Here is a 10,540-nt window from a genome sequence, read left to right as displayed (position 1 = left end):
TGCTGAGTGCAGCCCACCCCGGGCACGGCTTGTTTTGAGAAAAGGGCACATACTGCAGTTTTTCCCAATCCCTGAACACAAGTCCCCGAAGCTTAGCCGCCTTCATGCCCCTCCACCGTGTATAATCTGTAGAGCGGTTGCCACAGGCATGGACGTCTTCGCGTGAACGTCTGGCTGGCTGGCTGCCCATGGCGAGGTAGTTATGGCTCTCTGTATGTAAGTTCCCCTAATAAATGCTTTTGGGTTGCTCACCATGGCGTTCAGTGTTTCTCTTTCCTTCAGAATCTCAACTGGCCCCATTGTGGGGTGGTTTGGAGCAGTCCTGGCTGAGTTTTCCCCTATTTTTCTTCTTTCAGGGCAAGGCCACGGCTGGTTCAGCAGGACACAATAGTGACTGTGAACAAACTACTGGTCCCCTCTGAACCTCAGTCTCTTCTTCTACAAAATGGGTTGCCTTGAGAATTATAGATACTGTTCAGACAGAAACAATTGGTATTACTTCTACCTGGGGAGGCAAAATGCCAAAGTGGAGATAGCATAGATATTGACACCAGAGAAATCAGGGCTCGAGTACCAGCTCCCAAGAATAGTAGCTGAGTAGCCCTGGGCACGTTTCTCAGCCTCTCTTTATGTCCTCATCCACGCAGAGTAAATAACTGGGGTGATGCATGTGTAACCCTTAGTACAGTCTGGAACACAGCGAGGACCGAAAAATGGGAGCGGTTATTACTGCCCGTCTGTTTCCCTCTCAGCCCGAGCCAGCCCCTGGCCCGACCCCACTTTCTATCTCACCACACCGTGTCCCCAGCTTTTCCAGCGGCGTGTGGCCTGAAAGCTGTCTTTGTGGGGCAGCCACCCAGGCTCGACCACAGCGTTGGTGTCCTCAGGGCCACTGCTGTAAACAGGACCGAGACGTGTAAGTAAACACCCTCCCTGGTGGCCCAGGGGGCGCCGCCCTCCCAGAAGCCCGGCTGGAGGGTGGCAGCCCGGTTTGATGGAAATAACAGCAGAGCCCAGGGAGCGGGCAGGCCGGGGACCCTTGGCCAGGCAGAGCAGCCGGGGAAGCTGGAGGGCCAAGGCAGCCGCCCGGCCAGCCTGCCTTCTGTCCGCCCCCCGGCCCCTGCTGCGCCCCGACATCCCCTTCTCTGACTGGCCACGGTCCCCCCATCGGGCCTCGCCCCCATCGTGGTCCCAACGGTGCTGGCATCGCAGGCCCCACGCCCTCGCCTCCTGCACCCCTGCGTTTACCACTCCCCGCCGTGATGGGGCGCCGTGTCTCCCCTAGGAAAGGCCAGCAGCCCCGCGACACAGGGTGGTGCGAGCCAGGGCCCTAGGGCCGGGACGCCCAGGTCGGCTGCCAGCCCCGGCCGCCCCCTGCACTCCAGCCTGGGGGGCCGCCGCCTCCGGCCTCTGCCGCCCTCGTGGCTTCGCAGGACCCGCCTCCCCCGTCCTTTGCTGCTGCCAACCCCCGCCCCCGTGGCCAGGCGCTGCCTTTGCAAACGCCTCCAACCGGATGACTTAAAACGAGGGCAATTTCTTGGCCGGCGGTCCTAGGGCCCGGGAGCCTGAAAGCAAGGTGCGGGCAGGGCCCCGCGCCCCTCGAAGGCCCCGGGAAGGAGGTGCTCGGCTGGCTTTGGGCTCCTGCCGCCCTGGGCCTGCCTCCCCTGGCGGCAGGGCAGCGCCCTCTCCGCCCGCACCCTGAGGCCGGCATCTGCATCGCCTGCGGCCAGGTGGCCAGACAAGGACACCAATCAGGTGGGATGAGGGCCCGCCCCCTCCCAGCTTGGCCTCCTCTCAGCTCATCCCATCCTCCAAGGCCCTATTTCCTGATGGGATCACAGTCATAAAAGACAGCCATAACCTACCTTTTGGGGGGGGCATATCTTTTTTGGGAGGGCCGCGGTATAATCCACAGAATGCTCCAAATGACCTAGAGGCGAGTTGTGAAGGACTCCACCAAGAATTAGAGGGGAACACTTCTCTCTAAAGAGAGAAGGGGGGGGGTGTCGAGCCTCCGCTAAGTACCAGCACTCTGCACCCCACTTTGCCAGGACTGACTTACTGCCCTCGGAAGCCCCCCATTAGGCCCGCCTTCCGATTCCCATTTCACAGGTGGAGAAACAGCCGGAGAAGCGACATCACGTGCCCAAGCGCCACACAGCTCCTGGGAGCAGGCGGACGTGAGGCCCCGGGGGCTGATCAGCCCCTCTGCCGAGGCGGGGACCACAGACCCGGGCTGCCCTCCCCTGCGGCGGCACCCGCGGAGACCCCGCCGGCGTCAGCAGGTGCCGTGAAGTCGTCAATGAACGACACACGGACACACGCCTGGATTTCCTCTGGGGCTCCGGGACCTCCTAGCAGCGTCACGTGGGGTGAGAAGCTGGACCCCGGGGCCAGACCGCCGAGGTTCAGAGCCCTGGCGGCCAAGAGCAGCGAGCGCGCCGAGGGAGGGCTTCATCGTTTGTCCCTCGGTTTTCTCACCTATAAAGTGGGGATCTAATAGCGCCCACCTCACAGGGATGCTACCAGGATCGTAAGAGTATTTTTAATACTCGGAATACTTCCTGGCACAAGGTAAGTGCCAAATAGGTTTTTGTTAAATTGAAATATATACATGAATTTATCACTCTAAGCTGCCTCAATTTTGTTTCTGGAACAGGTCATAGGACTTTTAACATTCTGCATTTATCTAATTTAGTATCTGACCCAACTGATATAAAAGTCACCTCTTGGGAAGCAGATTTGGCTCAACGGATAGAGTGTCTGCCTACCACATGGGAGGTCCGCGGTTCAAACCCCGGGCCTCCTGACCCGTGTGGAGCTGGCCATGCGCAGTGCTGATGGATGCAAGGAGTGCCCTGCCAAGCAGGGGTGTCCCCGCCTAGGGGAGCCCCGTGCGCAAGGAGTGCGCCCCGTAAGGAGAACTGACCTGCACGAAAAATGTGTAGCCTGCCCAGGAGTTGTGCCACACACACGGAGGGCTGACACAACAAGATGACATAACAAAAAGAAACACAGATTCCCGGTGCCGTTGACAAGAATACAAGCAACACTGAAGAACACAGCAAATGGACACAGAGAGCAGACAACTGCCGGGGGGTGGGGTGCGGGGTGGAGGCAGGGAAGGGGAGAGAAATAAATAATAAATCTTAAAAAAAAAATTTGTCACCTCTTGGTTGCTCCTGGACTTGCCAATAGTTGCACAAACTCCGAGTTTGTATTTTGTTTTCCATGCAAGACTGACATCAGGGCTCCATCCCTGAACATTTCAGAGAGGGTCTCTGGATTGGTCTTAGCACTTGCGTTGCTTTGCTTTCTTTATGTTTAAGAAGAAACAGCATGAAGAGGCTAATTTTAAATGCCAACGCTCTGATTGTTTTGTGTTGCCAGGGAAAAGCAAAGGGGAGTTTTTCGGAAGCTCTGAAAATAACTAAATGGAAGTAACTCGTGGGTGCTAGAAAAGTACAGTCGCAGGGAGGGGCTCCGAGCATGGTCAGGTGTGGAGGGGCCCAGAGAGCTGTCCCGGCTGAGAGCGATGGAAAGACCCACAGGCCTTGCCAGGGATGTGGCAGAGACCGGAGGCAGCGTCCTCTCATTCGTTCCATGCCCACGTCATTCGTGCTTCTGGGAGACGGGCGTCCTGATAAGGGTCCCTCCCCCTGTCTTTAGTCACGCCTGCACTCTCTGCAACTGTGAGAGCTAGATCCAGAGATGAAATATTGTAGCAAAGCCTCACAAGCACACTGTGGCGCCGCTTGGAGTTCTACACATAAAAGGATGGAGAAAATGTTCTCAACCAGGATCCTCTGAGGGAGAACATTTTATTTCTGTGAGTTATTTTGATAAGGTGATTAGGATGGAGGGAGAGGCCACAAGTATGTGTGAAAATAACAGAGGGAAGTGACTAACTGGTAGGGAGACAAGGAGACAAGAAAAGGAATGTGTCTTGCGCAAGGAGAAGGAGAGGAAAGAGAGGGTATGAGATGGGAGCCAGGGAAATATGGAAATGCTAGGGGTCAGAGAGACAGCCTCGTAGCGGGGTGGCCAAAGAAAATCTGGAGGCACAGGAATGCCTGCAAGGACACCTCCAGTTGGTTTGGGGGGTACCACAGTGGGGTTCTAGGAATAAAGTCTTGAGTAAAGTTTACATTGCTCCCGACGCCTGCTTCTGGATGTGTAGGCTATTTTGAGGGCACTCAAAGAGGGGGTGAGTTTTATTTAAAAAAAGAAAGCTGCCGTGTGCCTGGCATTATTATATGCGCGTTACATGAATGGACTCGTTTGATCCTCACGATAATCCCATAAGGCAAGTCCTATCTTTACCCTCATTTTCCAGGTGAAGAAAGTGAGGCACAAAGAATTAATCAACCTGCCCAAATTAGTGGGTGGCTGAGCCATGATTTGAGCTGGGAAGCCTGGCTTTAGACCTGGACATATGTGGCCCCCACCCCAGGCAACACAGAGCAGAGGTTCCTGCTCTGACCCGCCTCCGGTCATACCCCCTCCCCCCATGGCGAGGGTCAAGGGATTGGCCCACCAAACCCTAGGAACCTGGGACCACAGAATCCCCGACCCAAATGGCTCAGTGTGGTAGGACAAGGGTGCTCTCGATCAAAGCATGTTGGAAGGAACGGATGCTGAAGTTCCCAAAGAGGAACCCACCGAGAAAGGGGGGATGGGGTGGGGCTCTAGTCTAGATGGTAAATGATTCAGGCTCAACTCAAGCTCCTAAGAGGTAGTGGAGGCTGCAGCTCGGTACCATCATAACTGGGGCTGAAAGCTAATCTGGTTTGAGAGAATAATGTCTGAACATGAACCAAGGGAGCCAACTTTGGAGCCCAAGTGTGGGAAACCGCTAGAGAGACAGCAGAGGTGTATAAGAGCAAGGAGCTCTATACAAGAGCAGTCCCTTGGGCTGCGCCAGACCCGTGTTTAACAGCGACATCTGGTGGTGCAGAGAAGCAAGCGCCACAGAGAGCTGCTCTGATGCTCAAGTTTTCTTTGCATCTGGCATTTCAGAAGCAGAATTAAAGAAAGACCCCGCGATTTTTGGACAATTCAAAAGGAAGAAGATATTAAACTTTATACAAATAGAGTTTGAGAGGAAGGGAGGATTCAGTGATTAATTAGAAAAGAAAGTGATGTGACCAGATTCCTACCCTAAGCTATCGGTATAGGTCATGATCTGTTCCACTGGAAAGGAATGTATCTGCATTGCTGTTGGGCTCCTTGATGATAAGGGTTTTTCAGCTCTTCAGATCAATATATTCCCAGATATGGTAAGAGGAGAGGCACGCCCATAAAACATGGGCCAAGACATTAGTGGTTCCTCACAAAACAAAAATAAAATGCTTTGGATACTTTTTTTAGAAAGAAGTTACCAAGGATTGAACCCCGGACTTCATAGATGCAGAGCAAGCACTCAACCACAGAGCTGTACCCACTCTGCTTCAGATACTTTTGAGAAAGTAAAACTCTAAAGGAGAACCACTGTTTAAGTCCTGAATTACCATGTTTGGATTTGTGGAGGAATCGGGATCTTTTGAAAACCATATTGAAAACCTGTTGGAATGTATGCTTTTAAAAAAACTGTGGAAACATGGAACAGCTTCCTCTTTTTAAGAAGCAAGAACTGCAGCCCAGGTTTGGAAGAGAAAACATATTTGTATTAGTCAGGCAAAGGAGTGCTGATGTAAAATACCAGAAATCTGTTGGTTTTTATAAAAGGTATTTGGGGTCAAAGCTTACAGTTACCAGGCCATAAAGCATAAGTTGCTTCCCTCACCAAAGTCTGTTGTCACGTGTTGGAGCAAGATGGCTGCTCACATCTGCCAAGGCTTCAGGCTTCCTAGGTTCCTCTCTTCCAGGGGCTTGTTTTCTCTCTGGGCTTGGTTGCCCTGCTCTCTCCACAAGGCCAGCTGTGGACTATCAGGTGGCCAGCTCTGTCTCTTTCCCTGGGGCTTGATTCTCTCCAGGCTCAGCTTTTCTGCTCCTCTGTGTGCTTAATTCCCAGGCTCCAGCTCAAAACTCCAACCTCCCTTCTTTGCCGTGTGGTTTCTCTGTGAGTCCCTACCCACCAGGGGGACATGGCCCAATCAAAGTCTTAATCATTATTTAATCAAGTGAAAGTGAAATCTCTGAATCCATTATAATCTAATATGCCTGGAGGAACAGATTAGATTACAAACATAATCCAATAAATATCTTTCTTTTTTCTTCTTTTTTTTTTGAAAATTAAACTTTTTATTGTCTTTTTTTTAAAGATATATGGATCACACAAAATGTTACATTAAAAAATACAAGAGTTTCCCCTATACCCCACTCCCCACCTCCCCACTCCTCCCACATCAACAACCTATTTAATGAATGTGGCACATTCATTGCATTTGATGAACACATTTTGGGGCACTGCTATACAGCATGGATTATAGTTTACATTGTAGTTTACACTCTCCCCCAGTCCTTTCAGTGGGTCATGGTAGGATATATAATGTCCTGCATCTGTCCCTGCAATGTCACTCAGGACAACTCCAAGTGCCAAAAATGCCCCCATATCATACTTCTTCCCTCTCCCTGCCCTCAGCAACTCCCATGGTTACTGTCTTCACATCAATAATACAATTTCTTCCATTGCCAGAGTCACAATAGTTCTATAGCAGAATACCTGTAAGTCCACTCTAATCCATATTTTATTCCTCCATCCTGCAGACCCTCAGATGGCTATGTCCACTCTACCTCTAGATTGAGAGGGGCTTAGATCCCATATGGCTGATGAATGCGATTCTCCTGCTTGCAGTGGTAGACTCTCTCAGTTCCCTGGTGTGGTGGTTGATCATCCTCACCTCCCTGTTATCTGACCTGGGTAAGTCCAATGAACCGGAGAGTAGGTGTTGCAACTCTGCTGAGGCTCAGGGCCCAGCTGGCACATTGGCACATGGACAGTCCAGAGATTCAAGTCTCCTGAGCATACACCAACCCCAGCGCCAACCACAGGTTCAGTAAAAGTAACAGAAGAGGCATGTATAGAGAGGTCGGCCACAGTTTAGTCCAACTCTATCACACTCAGGAGCACAAAGTCCAAAGTAGGACTGACTGCAAGGCACTGAACTCCAGAGCTATCTGCCATGACCGTAGGACCTCGGTGTCTCCATAGTCCTCAGGAGCACCACTACCAGGAGTTGTATCTACTTTGGCTGTCTCTGAGATCCTGCTGAGATGTGTATAAGCACGACCCCTCTGATGACCTCTCAACTCATTTTGAAGTCTCTTAGCCATGTAAACTCATTTGTCGTTACCATTTTCCCCTTTTATTCAAGGTCTTTTTCAAGTTGCATCACCAACCAGGGATTGGTAGTAATCCATTGGTGCCAGGGAGGCTCATCCCCAAGAGTCATGTCCCATGCTGGGGGTAAGGTCATGCATTTACACGCTGGGTTTGGCTTGGAGAGTGGCCACATTAGAGCAACATGGAGGCTCTCAGGAGGTAACTCTTAGGCACCCTGCAGCTCTAGGCCTAGTTGAAATTTCAAGCACCCAGGCTCATAAGCATAGTCATCAGAATCAAGGGCCCATCCTTCTTCACTTGTCTTTGCCCTTGCACTTGGGGGATTGTTGCTGTTCCATTGGGGAATGCAACAGAGCTCCTCCAGCTGGGAACTCAGCACTTCCTCAGTTGTCTTGTGTAACCTACCTAATATGACAATACCCAGTGAATACCCTATATGCATGCCCTGGAGAATTCCCTCCCACCTATGCATCCTTCATCAATGATACCCCATAGCAGTGCTCTTCCCCTGCCATGCTGATCCCCTCTGTATACCAAAACTTCTTCAAAAATGAAGCTTAATATATTGCCAAATTCAATTAGTAGAAAAATGAAATAGTAATGATAGGTTTAAAGATTAGAAATAGAATGCATAATAATTTAGAAAAAATAAAATAAAAAATAAATTGGGGTATTGAAAATGAAAAATATCATAAAACTTTGTTTTTGACGTTTTGACTTTCATTACGTAATAGGTGTTGCCCTGTATGTACAGTGGCAAGGCAATCTCTTCCATTCCTTTCTCCATGTTTACATCCTTTTCTTTAAAAAAAATTTTTTTTATTATAAAAGTTTTAGATCACAGTAAAGCCACATATACAATATAGGGGACTCCCATATACCCAACATCAAACCCTTTTCCCCCTTCTCCTCTCTAGCAATGATCTTTTTACATGTGGATGCTATATTTGCTACAACTGATGTACAGATATTGAAACATAGCTACTAACCATGGTTCTATTATGGTTTATATTTTAGACTGTATACATTTATAAATTTTAGGTTACATTATGGTTTACATTTTAGACTATACACTTTTTAAGATTTTTGGTGAAATTTAACATGCCCTATATCCATCATTGCACCATCTTGTGGAACGCTTCCATTGCTCCCCAGTTATCTCCTCTTCCATCTATTCTATTCTTCTCTCCCCCTCCCCTTGGGACCCACAGTGACAACTAGGCTTTACTGCGTAAAGGACAAGATTCACAGATTCTTGCAACCATGCTGAGGGCTTGACACACTAGTCTGTCCTCCCCCACTGGAGGCACCCGTGCTCTCAAGAGACACCCTCCCCTCCATTTGAGAACATCAGGCCTCCCCAGGATGGGGGAAAAACACCTTCCCGCCCATGGTGTGCGTCTCCACCACTGATATAACATAATATGACAAAATGAGCACTCACACACTCCCTAGAAGTCTACCCCAGGTGAACCCTGTGCCAAATGCCCCCTGTCAAAAACCTTAAAACAGTAATCCTTCCTTATTATATTTTCTAAAGAGTTTTCTCAGCAATATAACTTTCAACCATGTACCTGACAATCTCCCGTGTTCACCTGCTCCCTCCAAACCCTCCCCCCAATTCCATGGACCATCTGACCCATCCTTCCAACCCTAGCCTCCTAAATCCTGCAAAGCCCCACCCAGTAGTATCACTATGCCCCCGTCTTATCCCTTAGCTGCACAACTACTTACTTCCATTTCATAGATTTCGCCCATGTGGGCGTCAGCTCACAACCTTCTTCTCCCTCCCTATTTCCTGTTATTCACAAAGAATATCAAACTGCCACAGTACTCCTCACAATTCTGTCTTTATCTTTTGCCATCGGCTCTTTTTGCGTACATCAGTTCATGTCATCCCTGTCTGCTAAAAATTAGAGAAACTAAGGGTCAGATGCAGTAGAGTGAATTGTCCAAGGTCAAATAGCAAATAAGTGGTCGAGCTAGGATTCCGACCCAGGTTGGTCTGACTCCAAAGCCCGCAGTTGCCTTAGCATCATTGCCTTTCTCTCTGGAAAACAGCAGGAAGCCTGCAGCAAGCTTGGGGAGTTGCCCTCGGAAAGCTATTTTCAACTACCCGATAGAGAGGGCAATGGCTTTCAAGTCTACTTATTTAGAGATACCTCTTCTCAAGTCAGGATTCAGGAACACAGCGATCTCAGCCCTAAGCCTGCCCACTGACAGCCATCGGAGTGCATTTTGTGTCCAGCTGAAATGAATTTGTGCACAGAGCACAGGACCTCAGGGAGAAACCTCTCAGGGATCCAGGTCTCCAGACAGCTCAGGGGCAGAATAACCCTAAATGGAAAAAAATTTTTTTAAATATAGTCTGCATGCTTGAGTGTGGGCATAATCTCAGCACCAAGGAGGGATGGAGATGTGACTCTTAACAAACGGAAACCTCAGCCTCTCCTTCTGGAGACAAACCTTGGCCCTTAGGCGACACCAGATGCCACTGGCAGGGACTGCGTGACCTTGGCAATGGCTCACTGGACTCCTTGAAACATTAACAACAAGTTATCTCCATAATCAAAAGGACAGACACTTAAGTGCCCATAAAGTTTCCTGGGGGCCGGACAAGCTTTGGCAATCGCAGCGTTTTATTAGATGGCTGGCCCACGGCAGTAAAAAATAACCTTGGTGTTTCGTAGCCAGACTTTGTGTTTTTCCACATGGCTTTTGCCTGCCATTAAATGGTCAGACCCAGAATAGTCTTTTCCTTCCATCACGAGGTGGAAAAATTCTTGGTGGCATAACCCAAGAGCTGGGACCTGTTCACGAGTCCCCGGGGCCCTCTTTCTCTGGACCGGGGGATTCCCGGCTGTTCGTGGAGGACATGTTCTTGGGACCTTCAGTTCAGGAGGTCCAGGGATACAGCTCTGCCCTGTGCTCCTCCCAGAGGGGAAGAAGAAGAGACACTCTTGGGACAAGGTTCTTTTGCTGTGGTTTTGTGGTGGTTCAACTTTATTTTTAATGCTCAGAGCAAAAGCATTAAAACTTTTCCACTACAGTTTGGGAAACTCACGAGTCCGTTATTTCAAGCTTCTGGGGCATGTTGGTCGGGAGACATGATGCAGCCAGGGGTGCTGGAGTCAGTGGGTGCTGCCCACGTCTCACAGCGTGAGGACAGGGAAGGAAGCCACCGCAGAGCCCGGGGGCAGTGTTGGCATGTCTGCGCTCTCTTTCTGCTTTCCTTTCTTCTTGATTAGTACTGAT

This window comes from Dasypus novemcinctus, chromosome 2 (genome assembly GCF_030445035.2).
Source record: "Dasypus novemcinctus isolate mDasNov1 chromosome 2, mDasNov1.1.hap2, whole genome shotgun sequence".
Taxonomy (NCBI): Eukaryota; Metazoa; Chordata; class Mammalia; order Cingulata; family Dasypodidae; genus Dasypus; species Dasypus novemcinctus.
This window is presented reverse-complemented; position numbering follows the sequence as displayed.